At 34.1% G+C, this 14,992-nt stretch overlaps 1 protein-coding gene across 2 annotated transcripts in view; it reads left to right on the forward strand.

Annotated features, from left to right (window-relative positions):
• The first annotated feature begins 87 nt into the window (after nt 1-87).
• ATP6V1A (ATPase H+ transporting V1 subunit A) overlaps nt 88-14,992 on the forward strand; it is a 49,545-nt gene continuing 34,640 nt past the window's right edge. Inside the window, exon 1 of one of the 2 annotated variants that reach the window (XM_033130657.1) lies at nt 88-355. The gene's annotated coding sequence lies outside the window, so the exon portion shown is untranslated. Of the gene's footprint in view, nt 356-1,964; nt 2,005-14,992 lie in introns of those variants that run through there. The other variant, XM_033130664.1, reaches the window with a different exon arrangement.

The following is a 14,992-nucleotide window of genomic DNA, read 5'->3' on the forward strand; positions in this document are numbered from 1 at the left end:
AACTTCATCGCCATTTCCGGTCCCTGGAGCATGGTGTTAACGTCACTTCCTTAGCAATGCATTTTTTTTTTTTTAACCCGTTCCACTCACGTTTTCTACGTTGCACTTTACACCATAATCTTTGTGAGAGTTTTTTTTTTTTCTTAAAATTTAATCGCACTAAACTAATGTTCAAACAATACGGAAAAATGATCTTCAATATGTAGCGCGCCGGGCAGGCCACGGCAGGGCGGAGCTCAGGATCACGTGACTGCCCAGGCCCGCCCCGCCACTGCAGCTGAAGACTTCCCCTCCCTCAGTGACAGAGCCTGTGGGTCCGTGATCTGTACAGTTTCTGCACCTCGCGCACTGGCAGGTGAGCGGCGACGGGTAACTGGCGGCTGGTGGAAGAGAGGGGTGGGAGGAGGAAGATAGGGAAGGTGTGAACGGCGGCCTCCGCTTATCCGGCCTTCCTCCCCGCTGTCATGTTGCATCGGCTAGGAGCTCAGTTCTCCAGACCCCCCGCTCCAACCACTGTTTTAACCCCCGCAACTTGGGGTTGAGATGTCCACTTTTCTCAGGGTTGGGATTGGGTGTGGCCATTTGGTTCCCTATTCGGAGTCTTTGGGGTTTCGGGTGGTGGGATTGGTTCAGCCATTCCTCGGGGTCTGCAATAGCCTCCAGGACCCAATCCCCAAAGCCCATTCTTTGGCAGAGGCCCTGGTCTTTACCTTCAGGTTGGGGCTGGGGAGCGGGAAGGTAAGAAAAACCCTGGAGGCACGGGCGTCTCCCGTGAGACTGGCTTGGGAGAGAATGACACTGATGTCGCTCTCCCTGCGGAGTCACTGTAAAGCCTGCTTCCAAACGTGCTTTCTCAGTAATTCTGACTTTTTATCTCATATCTTTGAGAGAGGCGTTCCATAGCTGTTCACACGCTTTGGGTGGGACTGGAAAGGTGAAAGCAGGCCTTTTCTTTGATTTTGTGGTGCAGTAATGGAGAGGATAGTTGAAAGGATAAAGATGTACTAGCTTTAAAACTGGAGGTGTTAATACGACAGTCTCGATTGAATGGGGAGGCGTTTAAAGATGGTGTTGCGGTGCCGTGATGTGCAAGAGACCCAAACTAGCTTATGGAAAAGTGACTAGCTTTCACTGAAAGGGAACTAATTCTTCAGAAACGAATTGGGCTCATACGCGTATGATTAAACCAAATGTGTTTGACCATATACTTAAAGGAAAAGGAGGTTAAGTCGAGATATTGCTGACTTCATATTTTATGCCTTTGACATCTTTTGCCATTTTCCCTTAAAGTCCCACTTAATTGCTACTCCCAGTCAATTCCTTGACCATTGGTAAATTTAAGTAGTGCTTGTGTCCCTCCTTAGCTTTCCCCATTTGTAAAACTTCAGGTGACGTCTTCAAGTTTTGATGAATAGTATTTTGTGAAAATACAGAAATTATTTTGCTCAGGTTTTTGCCCAACCCATTGCACTTCTTTCCATTTGGTTTGCAATGTAACCAATGTTTTGACCCCAAACAATGTGCTTTACGGAAGAGTGTTTTTCAGTTTGGTGTTTAAACTCTTTTATTTATACTGCAAACTTAGAAAGTCCCTTGGTTCTTTTGAATTGAAAGGTCTGGCAGAAATTACAAATTTGATTTTAAAATATAATTTTTTACTCTGAAAAGTCATATTCTCAGTTAAACCTTGTAGTTTTCTAACCAGTGTAGTTGAAGAATTCATTAAAAAGACAGCTGAAAAATGAGAAAGATGGAATCATCTTTGAGTGGTGGATGTGACTTATTTCTGTTTTTCTGTATCTTCCAACTTCTCTACAATAAACTGGTCTTATTTTGTTAAGGGGAACAAAAAGTTAAATTCTAGAGTAATAGCAATTTAACAAGATTTCCCCTCCTGCAGTGACATTCCACCAAATTAGATAAATTGCTTAAGTGTCTTATAGGTTCAAACCAGTCTTGTCTGGGTGAGACCAAAATGGGAAAGAGAAAACCAGCTGAAAAGCAGTGAGTACTTTGGGGGGGTGGGGGAGAGGTGTCAGTATGAAAGAGGTTGAATGACTCCGCAGTTTTACTTAACAATTCCCCCAATTTTCGGGAACTTATGAAAGCTGTAACTTAGACCACTAATGAAATCTGGAAGATTAGCAGCAGTAATTGGTGACTAAATTGCTATTAAAGTTAAATATGAAAAAAGGTTTGACATTATATACAATTTACACACGCATGCACACACACAAATAATTTGAAGCTTCGAAGCCATTTTTTAGACTAGCTTCATTAGTTTATGACTATTCCATGTAGAAATGTTAACACTCATTAGGGAGTTGTGCTGTAGTCCAATATTAAACGGTATACAAGGGTTTTTGTGTTAGGGTCCCCGGTATCTCTTGTGTGCTTACTCTGAGGTCTTATATTTTACTGCCTGTATAGATTATCACCACCTCCAAGAGTGCTTTCTTTCCCTATGTGCAGAAAGCCACTCAGTCCATTAGACTACTACACAATATTTTCTGTTCCTCTTTCCACTTTTAGGACATTGTATTTAATTACTCTTTTCTGGGCTGTTCCTTAGTAAACCCTAAAGCTCCTAGGAGTTAAAGGACAGTGTCTTTACTGTTGTCTTCAGCACCAGGATGCTAAAGTACCTGATAGGTACTCAGTAAATTGTTTATTGAATGAGTGTTTGACAGTTGGAGCAGGAGGTTAAACTACTTTTAAAGCTCTTGAAGATCACAGCTTCTCCTATGGTTTTGCACAAAGTATTAGCTTTCTAATATAAATGGATAATAATAACCATCCAAATCATGGTCCATAGAATAGATATAAACCTCAGATGGACTTTATTAATGCGGTGACCAACTTATTTTCATAACGTGTTTACATATATGTTTACAACATATCTGGATGATATTGAAAGGAAGGGGAGTGACTTGTACTTAATGAAAAAATGGCTCTGTACAGGCACCAAGTGATATAGCTAGCACTAGACTGAAAGTCAAAGGACCATCATTCAGCTCTGCCACTTTAGTTACATGCTCTTTTAAGTTGGGGTGGGAGCTTTGGGTTTTATTCTTTAGAACCTTCCTTTTAAGGGTATTGTGAATTCAAGTAAGGTTAAACTATAGATAACCTAATTTAAAAGCTAAGTGGTATTTAAATGTAAAGCAATGTAGTACAGATTTGACCAGAATAGATTTCCCAATCATAGACCTGGGTTCAAGTTCTGGCCCTACCACTTAAGCTTTCTGACCTTGGACAGTTTACTTAATCTAAGGTTAAATTTCCTCATGTTTAAATCTATCCCCTAAGTACTATTAGATTAGATCATGAATGCAGAAGACTTAGTACATACTTTGTAAAGGAGACTTAGGGAGACTTAAGACATCCTATAAAATTGAGTTAACAGGGTTAGGGCATGAAGAAAGGAGTAGAATTTGAAATGAGGCTATTACAAAAAAATAGAGGAGCAAGAAAAGTGTACCTTAGCAAAGATTCTAAAACATTTATATTAGGAGCTGATAAATACCAGTATAAAGCCCATTATTTTGGCAACTGCAGTGACAATATTTTCTATAAAAAGATTTTCCAAAGCTTAGGATCATTAGTATGTAGAATCAATATAAGGAGGTAGTTGTGCTATTTCTAAATTATTATCCCTACAATGGATTATAGAAATATATTAAAATTGTACAAACCTGTAGAACAGGAACTATTGAGTTTACGCTTATGTTTAAAATTTTTGCCTTTTAATTAAATTTTTTTTTGTTTTGAATTTGGTATATGGACTGTTTATTAAGTAATAATAAACCAGTTTTAAATTTCTTGAGTGTGATAGTGGTACACTATATTTATTGTTAAATATAAACAATAAAACATTTAAAATATGAATCTCCTAAATTTCTTTATACATGCAATCTAGATGTAGCGATGTGGCCTTTTAAACCACACTATTCTTGAGTGTATAGTGTATTATAGTGTACTACTATAATAAAAAAATAAATACTTTTATTAATTATTAAATTAATATTAAATTATTAAAATTTAATAATTTATTAACTTATTGTGAATTTAATAAATTTCACAAGTGCAGTTAGTCAGATTTTGTTCTTAGGTGATACATACTTTTTTTTAAATGTTTTTATATCTTATTTTCATATGAAGTAGACATAGGAATGTAGAGAACAAATGCAGACATAGCAAAAACTATTCTAGTTTATTTTATTAAACTAGAATAAAATTTTTCCCTTCTAGAGTGAGATGAATCACAGGATTAGTGGTTTTGTATTGGAAAATATCAGTAAATTAAACAGTAATTGAAGTATAGCTATCATGAGTTTATGTTTCACCTTAATCCTGAAAAAAATTATTACTCATTTGTTCTAACAAAAGATTTTATTAAGAGATTATTGAATATGCTCTTTAATATCAAGGTCTCTATTATAGTGAAATAAATTGTGGTCAAAGTTTTCTATTTAATTTCTTTCTGTAGAAACTTTAAGTTTTACTATTCTCTTTTTTTAATATTGTGACTTTGGTTCATATAAATATTATTTTACATATAGTATATATTATGTACATAGTAAACATAACATATATAATATAGATGGATAAAGTGTGTGTATTTATAAAGACAGCTGAAATAGATGTATATTTTCATGGTCATAAATCTTTATTTTTACCAGAAACTATTAAACTAGTCTTTAAAATTAGTTACTGTGAATAAATTTACCTAATGATTATTTGGGACTCCCCTTTATATTTGTTCATACTTAGCTCTATTTAATAAATTTCACAAGTGCAGTTAGTCAGTTTTTACAAATTGATGGTATTTCATAGGTGTTTTCAGAATTAACCTATGATTTTTTTTGCTATTTTTTTGGTATCAATATTATGACTAGCTTACTACAAGAACATTTTCACTTTTAATCTTAATACTACCTGTAGAAACGATTGTTCTTTCAGTGATAAACCTTTTAAAAAATTATACCTACAGCATCCCGTGTTTGGTTTCTTTTCTGAAAAATAAGTAAGCTTATTTCATTGAAAATACAATGGGTAATACATGATAAGATGCAGAAGAGCTCCAGATGTGCTTGAGCAATGAAAAACAACCAGACTTTGTTTTAGATATTTCTTAGTTTAATTTTGTAAAGTGTTTACTTAAAAGAAAAATGGAGAAGACTAAATTAGAAAATACTTACAAAATTGAGGAAAGGGCATGATAAAGAACTATATATGGTAGTGATTGTATGTACAATCACTATTTCAAATATTTTCAAATATTTGAAAAGATGGAAGGAAATTAATAAAAAAGTAATTATCTCAAGATTAGGAGATTAAAGAAAGATTTAAAATTTATAATTATAACGTGTATATTTGATTTTTCTACAGTTAATAGTCATTCCTTTGGGCAACAAAATTTTTCTAATTTGTTGTGGAGCATTAGGACATTTGCATAATGATTTCTTCTTAATTACTTGGATATCTTAGGTGAAAATGTTTTGACTTATCCAGGTAACTGAACAAGTTTTTTAATTTTATAGGTACGATATATTTTTAGGCTTATGTAAGTGCAGCAGAATTTTAAAAAGCAGAAGTAAATTCAAGCATGTAAAGGAATTGAATTCATGACAGTGATATTTTAATTCAATGGGAAATAAAGGTACATATATATATATATATATATATATATATAGTAAACTGACACAACTTGTCTGCTAGAAGAAAATAAAATTGAGTCAGTACTTTCTATAGCATATGCAGAAACCAATTTCAGATGATGAAAAGCTTAAATATAAACAATAAAACATTTAAAATATGAATCTCCTAAATTTCTTTATACATGCAATCTAGATGTAGCGATGTGGCCTTTTAAACCAAGATGGGAAATCTAAAAGTCATAAAAGTAAATATGTGAGACTACATAGAAATGAAGAATTTTTCAATGGCAAAAATAAAAGACAAAATGTAGATTGAAAAAATTGTTTGAAATATGTATAACAAATAACAAGTTAACATTTGTAAAGAACTATTACTGAGAAGAAAAAGTCCGCACGATCGAAACATGGATAAAACATATGACCAGAACTTCACAGAAGAGAAATCCAGACAACAAACTTATGAAAAGATATGTAATCTCACTAGTGGTCAATGTAATAATAATAAAATATTCTTTTTTGACTTGGAAAAATTAAGTGATAAACCTGCTAGCAGTGATGTGCAGTAAAAGATTTCCTCATTAGATGCTAGTGGGGATGTAAATAATTACAGCATTTTTAGAAAACAATCAAACGGTATCTGTTAGTATTGAAAATCCATATTCTTCCATCCAGCAATCCCCCTTTATGGAATCTTTTCCCTAGAAATAAAAGTACCTGTTAGTAAAGGATTTTTACATGAATGTTGTTCCAGCAGTATTTGTAGTAGCAAAAATCTAAAAACGAAGGGATTGCCTGTCAACTTGAGTGTTGATATATAAATTATAGCATAGGCATATTATGGAATGTTTTTTAGATCAATTAAAAGTAGGAGTTAAAATCCATACCGGTGAGTTGAAAGGATTTCCAAATATATCCTAAAATGTTTTCCATTGTGTATCTTAAATGAGAAAGGCAAAGTTTAGAAAAATGTATATAACGAGATCTCATTTTTGTAAAACAGTTAAATATCGTGAGTTTTGTATATGCCTTTTTTGATTGTCCACATTGGAAGGAGAAAATGAAAGAAAGAAAAAGGGCAGGGTATTTGCAGTAACATATGCATGTAAAACTACATGTTTGTGCATGTCTGTACAAAATGAATTGCAGGGAAGAATACTCACCAAAATGTTTACTAGTTATCTCAGAGTAGTTGGATGGGTATGTGGGTGACTTTTTTACTTTTCTTCCTTACACTTTTCTATATTATATTACATGTCCTTATTTTTACAATTAACAGGTAGTGATTCTGTAATTAGAAAAAAATCTGATAGGACAAAGAAGGAATTAACTAAAGGAAAAATACCATTTGAAATGGCCAGGAATGGTAATTGTCTGAATTTTTTTGTCTTAATTACTTAGGTATCTGAGGGGAAAGTGGATTAATTTTCCTGATAACTCCATAAATTCTCCTTAATTTTGTATATGTGATAAATCTTGTGCACCCAATGAGAATTTTTCATTAAAAAATGTACACGAAATGATAGACATTACAGGAAGGGTTACAAATATACATTTAATTTTTAGTGTGGACGTTAAGTCCTCCAGGATTGCTTTTGCTTTGGCAATATAGAACATATTACACAAGTTTGGGGTCTGACACCTGACTTAATCATATGACAAACGGTATAAGGAAAAATTCACATTTAGGTTTTGGTGAACAAAATACTAGATGCAAGATCAACTCTCCTTAAGAAAGCTTCAAATAAGAATGTAAAGAAGCAAGATTAAAAGTTGATTATTATTTAATACTTGACTTTGGTCCTTTTAAGAGTCCGAAGGTAATACATCATTCAAAGCCATAATAGAAAACGACAGATGCTTTAGAGCTGGATTCGTTGCATGTTTCAAGCATCTGTATTTGTTTCTCGTGTTGTTAATTTTTGTTTTCCCTTTTCATTACCAATTTAATTAACTTAATTGTATATATGTTCTTCATAGTAAACTGTACAAACTCTTTCTGAAAAGAGTTGGGATACATGTGAATAAAATAATTTTAGAGTCGTATTGAGCGACAGTACAACAAGGAGGTTAAGGGTGTAAGTGCTGGAATCAACCCCTCTGGATCAAATCCTCGCTCTGCCACTTCCTAGCAGTTTGACTTTGGTGAAGTTACTTCCTTCTGTATTGCATTTTTCTTAGCTTTAAAATTAGGATAATAAGCATATGTATTTACTTCATTAAGCATTGTGAGTATTAAGTGAATAATATAAGAAAAATGATTAGAATAATTGGCACATAATAAGAGCTATATAAATATTTGCCATTAATATTTCATTACTATACTCTTTGTATAGTAAGTATACCCATATACCTAGGTATATATCATAGTTTTATTGCTTGGCTTGTTTCAACACTCATTGAATCACTCGACAATATTTTTAATTGAGTTGAATGGATAATGTACAAGTGCAATAAAAATTATATATTCATACGTGTGTGTTTTCTCCGTCTCTCTCCATCTTTTCCCCCCATGTATTTGTTCACGAAGGTAGCACTTTGTCATGTTATTCTGGACCTCACATTTTCTACTTACCAATGTTATCCTGCAGATCTTTCCACATTGATGCAGTTAAAACTGCCTCTTCTGTGTAATAACAGTCTAGTATTCAAGTGTACTAATGTACCGTCATCATCATATGTAACATTTATTGAGAGTTTATTCCTGATTCAGGCACTTTTCTTAATACTTTAGTTGTATTAACTCATGGAAGCCTCACAACCTTCGGAGATAGGAACTATTTTTATTCCAATTTAACAAATGAGGCATGGGTGGTTAAATGCCCAACAGTCACACAGCTCATAAGTAGTAATAGGACTTGGGATTTGAACCCAGGGAGTCTCAGAGAATTGCAATCTTAATATTACCAAGTATACAGCCTCTCACACTATCACAAGTTATTTTACTAGCCTCCATATTTATTAATGGACATTCCAGTCTTTTGCTGTAAGAAACAGTGCTATAATGAATATTTGTTAATAGGACATTCTGTACACATAAAGTAAATTCCTAAAAATGGAAGAGCTGTGTCAAAGGATATGTAAATTTTGAATTTTGGTGGGTATTGCCAAATTACTCTCCAATTTAGGGATTCACTGAAGTTCATATTTGTCCTCAGTATTTTGCAGAAATCTGTTTAACTTGAGTCTTTGGGAAGCTGAATAGCTGAATGCCTTTCACATTTCTGGTATCCCTGAATTATGTGTGATCTACCATCACGTGCTAGCATAGGTTACCATTATATTGAATCAATGTAACAATGTCAGTGTAAGAACAAGATCATCATCTTACTTTCAAGTAATGGCAAACATTCTAGATATAACTTGAAATGGTCCTTGTGTGATTCATACATTGAAGTTCTGTCAACTGAAGTTTGAATAAATGTATATTATTGAAAAAGTAAAATGCTACAATTGTTATTAATTATGAAAGTTGCTGATTTTATGTACTAAAACAATTATATAAGAGCTTTCAAATATATAAGTAATCAGATTTCCAATTACTATGAACATTGAGAGTGTGATAACTAGCTACATATAGGAATAACTATATCTTGTGAAAAAATGGGTTTTCAATAATCGATAGGTCCTAGTCATAGGTAATGCAGAATTAGGAGGTAAGGGGGTTTATTCAGACGAGTTACAATATCCACAAATTCTTTTGAATGTAACATCCTTTCAGTGTCCTCTATTTCATTTGTTTCAAGAAAGGAAAAAAATATATAATTCACCAAGCAAGCTGACTGCCACCAAACTCTTCAGTGTGATCCAAAACATACACTTAAAATACAGAAATTTGCTCAGGTCCAAGCTTAATGTACCTATAGTGCTTGAATGTAGATTAATAGTACCATTATTGTTCTCTGTGTGTGTGTGTGTGTGTTTGTGTGGGTGTGTAAAGTATGATCTCATCCTTACCCAAAGATACTGTTGGATAAGGAAGGTGGGTGAAGTAACTGTAAATAGGCAGAGATAAACAGACTGTCAATTCTTTATTGTGGACTATTTCTCCCTCACATTAAAGCAGTATAAAACAGCAGACAATTCTACCTCCACCCTCCAAATGAATCACTGAACTATAACAACTTTGATATCCAAAATATTAGCCTGAGTCTCGGAAGACAAACGCTTCTGTGCCTCATGGCTCAAAAGTTTATTCAAGACAGGGTTAAGGTTTTCTTAAATCTTCACCCAATATACTGCCATTAAGCCCTGGTCTGAAAACATAGATGAGTAAGTACTTCAGAGGCATGTCATACTCCTGAGCTATTAAGGGACTGTAAATTCCCAGGATTTGCTGAACTTGACAGGACAACAGGGTGCCCACACAGCCTTATCAAAAGCCACATAAATTCATTCTAAACAAACAGACAAAAACCTGTTTGGTTGTTTTCAACTGTTTCCCCCTACAGTGTTTCTAGGGTTAAGGTCCTCTTATCAGCCTCATAAGCCATGCAGTCTTACAACTATTATTTGACAAGTAAAAACAAAAGTGAATATAATGTATTCCATGTAAGCATTATGCCTGTAGAGAGTCATATTGCCAGTACTTTGTGCTTTTTTAAAATAAGTTTATTGAGGTATAATTAACTGCACTATTTAAAGTGTACAGTTTGATGTTTTGATGTATGTGTACATCCATGGAACCATTACTACAATCAATACAGTGAACATATCCATCTCCTTCAAAAGAAGTTTCTTTGTGCCTCTTTGTAATCCCTACCATTCCTCCCCACTGCCTGTCCCCAAGCAACCATTGATTTATTTCCCATCACTACAGGTTAGTTTGCATTTTCTAGAATTTTACATAAATGGAACCGTTTTTTTTTTTCTGTCTGCCTTTTACTTAGCATAATTATATTGAGATTATTCCAGGTTGTTACATTTCAAGGATTCATTTTCTTTTCCTTGCTGAGTATTATTTCATTGTATGGATATACCACAGTTTGTCCATTCACTTGTTGATGGATGTTGGGTTGTGTTTCCACTTTGGCTATAATAAATAAAGGTCCTATGAACATTCATATGAAAGTCTTCGTTTGGACATAACATTAGTTTCTCATGGGTAAATACCAGGAATGCCTGGATCGTATGGTAGGTGTATGTTTATCTTTATAAGAAACCACAAATTGTTTTCCAAAGTGGTTATACCATTTTACATTACTACTAGCAGTGTACATTACTATGAGGTGTGATCAAAAAATACAGTGAATGTTTAAAAAAAAATTATTACCGTAAAAACACATAGCCATTAGTCCCCCTCAAAGTACTCTCCTTCACTTTGAACACATTTATCCCATCGTTCTTGCCACTTTCTGAAGCAGTTCTGGAAGTCCTCTTTTGTGAGTGTCTTTAGTTGCACTGTCATGGCTGCTGCGATGACCTGAATCAATTTAAAATGTTTACCTTTCATGGTCATTTTGACTTTGGGGAAGAGCCAGAAGTCACATGGTGCCAGATCCGGTGAATAAGGTGGATGAGGACACACCGTAATGTTTTTATTTGACAGAAATTGCTGTATCAGAAGTGATGTGTGACACGGAGCCTTTCCATTGTGATCTCAAAATACCGAGTGCCATCCAACAGAAAGGCAGGGACTTCAATACAGCAAGCGGTGTGTTGAACCTTAGTAACAGTGTATGACAAGTTTCATCTTGTTTAGTGCAGTCGGGTATGAGGTATGGCTGAGAGAAGGTGTATTTTAAAGTGTGCCATAAATCATCCTCCATCATGGCAAAACTGTGTCACACATCACTTCTGGTACAGCAATTTCTGTCAAATAAAAACATTACAGTGTGTCTACATCCACATTTTTCATTAGACCTGGCACCGTGTTACTTCTGGCTTTTCCCCAAAGTCAAAATGACCATGAAAGGTAAACGTTTTAAATTGATTCAGGTCATCGCGGCAGCCATGACAGCGCAACTAAAGACACTCACGAAAGAGGACTTCCAGAACTGCTTTAGAAAGTGGCAAGAATGAAGGGATAAGTGTGTTTGAAGCAAAGGGAATATTGTGAGGAGGAATAATGGCAATGTGTCTTTTACTGTAATAACATTTTTTTTATTTAAGCGCTCACTGTATTGTTTGTTCACACACTCATATGAGAGTTCTACATCCTTACCAACACTTCTATAGTAACTCTTTTAAAATTTTAGCCATTCTAGATCTGGAGTGGCATTTCATTGTTTTAACTTACATTTTCCTAATGATGTTAAGCATTTTTTCATGTAGTTATTTGCCATTCATGTATTTTTGGTGAAGTATACATTCAAATCTTTTGTCCATAATTTTAATTGTGTTGTTTTCCTATTGAGTTTTGGGAGTTCTTTATGTATTCTAGATGTAAGTTCTTTATCAGATTTGTGCCTTGCAAAGATTTTCGCCATCTGTAACTTGTCTTTGTTCTATTAATGGTTTTGAAGAAAACAGAAGTGAAGTGTGACGTGGAGCATTTTCGTGAAGTACAATTTATCAATTTGTTCTTTTATGATTTGTGCTTTCAGTGCTATGCCTAATAAACCTATCTAATCCAAGGTCACAAAGGAAGTTTTATAATAAAATTTTAGGTTTTACATTTAGGTCTACCATCCATTTTTAGTTTATTTTTGTATGTGGTGCAAGGTATGGATTGAAGTATGCTTTTTTGCATGTATACACTTATTCTGCCACCACTTGTTAAAAAACTGTACTTTCTCCACTGAATTGCTTTTGCACATTTGTCAAAAGTCAGTTGTCCATGTGTGTGGTTGTATAGCCTTTTTGAGATTATATATGTTTGTAAAATTTTACATAATAATACCAGGCAGTCGAATAGGAGAGCTTAACTATTCTTTGTAGAATTATTTGGTGTTCTAGCATTGATAACATGAAACAAAATAACCACTAAAATTACAACATTTTTAACAAAACTTTTTATTCTTTTATATCAGAAGGTTATTCTACGATGGTAACATTTGGCTTCAGCTTTGGCCTCAGGTAAATACTGAGTTTTAAAATATTGAGTTTGGGCATTAGGCCAAAATGTATATTCAGAGCACTTCAGAGGGGTTGTATCAATTTTCACTCAGGGAATGCGAGTGCCTATTTCCTACACACCTTTGCCAGTACTGTCACTGGGCAATATGTAGTAATTGCCTACTATGTGTCAAGGCACTTTACTATATAATTTACTATATATTCAATGAACAAAGCAGATGTGGTCCCAATTTTCCTGACACTTAACAGTTTAGCAGTGGAGACAGGCATTGAGAAACTCCGTTCAAGGTTAGTGACAAGTGCTATGGAGGAGCAATATTGAAGACTGTGAAGGCATTCCAGAGGAACTGGAAGTTAATTCCTTAGCAAGCCATACTATTGAAAACCTCCATCAGTGATTAAATCCTTCTCCTCTCCTCCCACTGCCAATTTATTTAAATAAATCCTAGTTGTTATTATACATAGAATACTAGGCAAACTGTTAGAAATGCCGATTTCTTGCTTTCTGGAATTGAAAATGTGACTAATTATAGTTTTAAAATCACGTTGTAAAGTGTTTTTTCACCTATATTAGGCAGAATTTCTTTCTTCTTGTCCCCAGTTTATGCTTTAGGTCATATTTTCATTCCAGAAATTTTATGGATTCCTGAGTTAGACGTGAACCTATTTATGGTGATGCTTTCTTTTAAGCATTGGGTTAATATCCCTTTGCAAAGTTTGTGAACCTTCTTTCTCTTCTCTTCCATCCATGAAATAAATGACAGGCTAGATCCATTTGAGTGTGTAAATATCATTTTGTAATACAAATGTAATAGCATTTTTACTGCGACCCTGTCAATGCTGACTTGGACGTAGTACATCTGTCTCAAGTATATGCATTGTTTACGTTTGGCCAGTTTGGCTGCTCATGATGTTTTCTTGACAAAGAATCAAGAAAAGTTCTCATTCACATTCAAAAGAGTGATATGGTAATTGTAGGCATTTTTTAAGACAAGTTTCTAAGTATTTTGAGCAATGGCTTTTATTTCTTTTAGTAGCCATAAAATTTCTAGGTTGATTACTTTTGGAGGGGATATGCATGCATGACTACTAGCATGTTTTTTAATTGGGAAAGTCACTTCCTGGGCAGTTTGCCTGAGAAAAGTCTGTTGAAAAGCCAAACTTCCATTGCAGTGCTCAGAGGCCATGAAGATTAAGGATTCTCTTAGAAGAAATTTACTAAGGACAGTCCGTGGCACTGGGAGCTTGGAGTCGCAGACCGTTTAACATAAGAAATTTGGATACTATTATTAAATACGCTTTTTGGAAGGTGGCGACTGTGGGATTTCAAATAAACTAATACTTCATTTTGTTATCATCACTAGATTTTAAAGATCTAGTTTTTCAATATAGTTTTAAAATAAGCACATATATAAATAAATCCTTACCCACACGTCAGATACATTTACATGTAAGTACAATTTACTGATCAAAGGGTCTGAGCATTTTTAAGGGCCTTGTTGCATATTGCCAAATTGCTTCCCATATTCCTTACAAAATAATAAACCCAAATTGACCTTTCCTTGATGTTTGTAGGTCATTCTTAAGACCATTAATCAATTTATAGCTGCTTTTTCTTGTCTACTACCTATTTATTCTTAAGACTGTAGCTCTCTAATGATTTGTTGCTTTAAATATGCAGTGGCCTAAAATATTAATTTTTAATTGTGCATAAATTGATTGAGTCAGTAAGACTGTATGTACAAAGGTCTCTTGTAATGTGCAGAAAGTTTGAGACTGTCATTTCAACAGTTTCAGGGATCTTTTGTTTTCTTATTTCTTAGGTCTTTATTCTAGTGAAGGTTGGCAAATCTGATCTTATATATAAATATTGTTGTACTGTCTTTAGTTCTAATAGCATATATTATTGTTTCTAGGACATACTTTTTTTCTTTTTGCATTTTAACAGCTTTGAAATTAGTGTTTATCCTGAAGTTTCTGGAGTGTCATAGTTTAATTTGTCCATTTTTTTCGTAATAGTACATCAAATAAAGCAGTATGTTACAATTGATGGTACCTTAGATTACATGAAATATGGTATTACTTCTAGGTAGGCGTGTGTGTGTGTGTGTGTGTGTGTAAGAATTGCTCTTGTGAAACATCAGCATAGAGTATCCTTATGGATCCCTAGTTGGTTGCCTTACCTTGGCTTTATCTAGTCACTAAGTTAAAATGAATGAAAGTATACTAGCAAAATATAAAAAATAAAAATAGCTTTTAAAAAATGGGAAGCCATCTAGGTACCCAGTAAAGAGATTAAATAAACTGTGGTATCTGTT

The sequence above is a fragment of the Rhinolophus ferrumequinum genome, chromosome 2 (assembly GCF_004115265.2).
Source record: "Rhinolophus ferrumequinum isolate MPI-CBG mRhiFer1 chromosome 2, mRhiFer1_v1.p, whole genome shotgun sequence".
Lineage (NCBI taxonomy): Eukaryota > Metazoa > Chordata > Mammalia > Chiroptera > Rhinolophidae > Rhinolophus > Rhinolophus ferrumequinum.